A 3622-nucleotide genomic window follows, 5' to 3' on the forward strand; every position below is an offset into this window, starting at 1 on the left:
TTGAAGTTAAAAGTGTAATTTTATTAGTGAAATATAACTATTATAATTTTATATTTAAAAAACATTATATTATTTATTTAACCAGAGAGATTTCTAATTAAAGAGAAAAAAATATGATATATAAAATGTTATATTTTTGTGTTTTACATTTTCAGTTTATAATTAAATAGATAATAATTCTATATTAAAAAATATTTTTTAAACAAAATTTCAACGTTTAGAACAATTATATGAAACCATAAATTATTTTACATTTAAAAATGGTACAACTTTGTTTTATTTAATTCTTGAAATTGTCATCTACTACCATTTTAGTTTTTTGAACTAACAAATATAAGCCCCCTTCGGATTGGTAGTGACTTTTTTATTTTTAGTTTTCAAATGTTATTTTTAAAACAAAACATGTTTGAGAAAAAAGAAATTAAAATATTTTTTTTAACTCAATTTCAAAATAATTTTATATTTATTTTCAAAACAGAATAAAAAAATTACTGTGAATTTGACTTAATTTTAAAATATGCAATCTCACAATGAACATTAGTATTTTATTGTCACTATCACCATTATCACATCCTTATGGCTACCATCACTAGATCACTATTTCCAAAATATTAACTTAAGTACATTATCTTTATAATGAAAATGCCTAATTAATATGTTATGTGTCCGTTAGTAGTCAAATTATTGATTTCATCCAAAAAGATTATAATAGTCAATCTATGATGATAATGAATCCTAGACACAAACTAAATTGTGCTAAAGTTCCATCAAGTGATGACTTGTTTGTTGTTTTAGGGGTAGATTTGAAAAACAAATTGGTGAATGGAAAATAAACTATTGGTTGATGAATGAGATGTTAATGCAAAAAATATGACCTACATTGATAAGGAATAACACCCCAAAAAAAGAACCATAATAATCATCTTAATTTTTGTTTTCAGATGAGATTTATTTTTTACATTAATCCTTGTTGATGAATCGTCATTAATTTTGAATTTATTGTTTTCATTGTCAGAGTTGAAAACTAGATTCAAGTTTAGATGTCTTGAAGCGCCTCAAGCATGCAAACAAGGTTACCAAACCCTCCGTCCAATGCTTTGCAAACACTTTACGACCTTGACTAAGTAGACTCGATTTAGTTTCAATGTTAGGTAATCGATAAATGATCTCAATCTTTAATTTTTTTTAATAACTCATCTGACGATTAAAAAATGATACTTCTGGGGTGTATCACCAAAATAGGTGTTTCTTGTTAGAATGGGCGCAAGACTTGTATTCTTGCTCAAACTACAACAACAACAAACATACAAACCTTAGTGTACAACCTTGATGTAATCTTCAAGAAATCAAAGAGAGCAATTAGGCATTAATTTTGATAGCGTTTTTCCATTGTAAGATCATTTTTTCAATAACAAATTTGAACAAAAATGAACCCTATAATAATTTATTTAGTGATCATTTAATTCTTGCTAAATTCAAACTTGTTCACAAGTACAAGTGAAAATAAAATAGACAACTTGTCTAAGACTTGGTGCTGGTTTGTTTAAACTTTTTAAAAAAATTAAAAATAAGTATTTTTTTAAAAAAGAAAATAAGATTTGCTTCTCAAAATAAGTAAAAAAAAAAACTTTTTTTGAGCAAAAACACTCTAGACAAACACATTAAGAAAAAAAACTCCTTATTTTATTATAATAAGTGTTTTTTAAGAAATAAGTTTAAACAAACTCACTCTTAATTATTGTCTAACTTTCATTAAGCCTAGTCTAAACTTATTTATTAATTAAATAAGTTAAGAATACAATAATGTATTTTTCTATAAAGTTAGGTTTTATGTCATCATCCTAAAGATTAGGTTAACTAAGTTTTTAGTTGTTAAAGTTTTTTAAAAACTGATTTTTAGTTTTTAAACTTTTGTTTGATTGGTTAAAATCTCTCAACTTTTATCCTTTAACGTTTTTAGTTTCTAAACTTTTGGGAAAAAAAATTAACTTTTAGTCCTTCAAATCTTATTAAATAAATAAAAATAATGAGTTCAACATTTTGTTCAGGGAATTTTCTAAAAATTTAGATAGGGACCTTAATTAGTCAAACAAAAATTTAGAGATTAAAAATCTTAATGAGAAAAAGTTAAGAGATCATGACCAATCAAATAAAAATGTAGGGACTAAAAACTTAGTTAACCAAAAAGCTTTTAAATCTAAAAGATTGATTGACTTATTTAAATAAATATTGTTGTTGTTGTTATATATTTGGCTCTATATATTTGAATTCATGATAAATTAATTGTATATCTGATAGTAGTATATATTAGTTAATTAAAAAAATTAAAATCATAAATATTTTTTGACGGAAAATCATAAATATTTATATATTAGTTTTGGTAACGATAAATATTTATATATTATAACATTTAATAATAAACATGTTATTAAAATTAAAATTTATATTTTAAACTAATTAAAATTATAGTAATACAATCATACTTTCTTTTATTTAATTATTGTTAAATTCAAAATTGTTCATAAGTACGAAAGAAAATAAAACATATAGATGAAGACTTAATTATTATTTAACTCTCAACAAGCCTAGTCTAAAATAACTCATTAATTAAACAAGTTGAGATTACAAATATATATATATATATATATATATATATGGCTATAAAAGTTAGGTTTTATGTCATCTCCGAAAAAGGATTTTAAATTTAATAGATCGATTGACTTATTTAAATAAATACTTGTTACATATTGATTATATACTGTGATATTTTGAGATTAAATATAAATATTTATTAGTCAATTTATAAATACAATATTACTTGGCCTCTTTAAAAATTATACTACAAATTTGAGAATAAATATTTAAGTCTTAAATAAAGGAATATATCAAATAAATTTGTCAACTTTATTCTTTTTTATTTTCCTCTCCAAAGTCAAATTCATATCTTATGTTTAAAAAATAAATTAAATATATTTTGAGGTAAAATCTAACATCACCAATACAATTTCAAAACTCAGTAAAAATTTATCTATGCAAATGTCATTGTCTGCGATGCTATAAATACAAAACTTAGTTGCAATATTATTTGCGCAATATTGTATTAATTATTAGATGGAAACGTAATTGAGTAATCAATCAAAACTCAAAAGCAATACAAATGGAAAAAAAAAAAATGAAAGCAATTGAATCATGGGATGAATATATTTGATAGTGACTATTTTTTCTCAAGTTTCTTAAGAGTGTGTTGGATAATCATATCAACTTATAAGTTAATTAGCTTAGTGTCCTTCATATTTTATAATTTATAAGAGTAATTTTTAATAAATTATTAATTATTTAGTTTAAATTTTAATAAATATGTTAGTAAATATGTGAATAAATATTTTTTAAATATATGAAGTCATTTAATTGCATAAATTTTCTTTTAACTTACAGTTATAATTTCCAAAAAATATACTTTTATAAAAAAAATGAATAAAATATGTTTTTGTCTTTCTAAAGTTTTTCAAATTCAGTTTTTTCCCCCAATTTTATTTGACTTATTTTCATCCCGTTAATTTGAAAATACTTACTTTTAGTCCTCAAAATGTATTTTGTGACGGTCTATAATCAAATTAAATGT

The sequence above is a fragment of the Glycine soja genome, chromosome 16, assembly GCF_004193775.1.
Source record: "Glycine soja cultivar W05 chromosome 16, ASM419377v2, whole genome shotgun sequence".
Lineage (NCBI taxonomy): Eukaryota > Viridiplantae > Streptophyta > Magnoliopsida > Fabales > Fabaceae > Glycine > Glycine soja.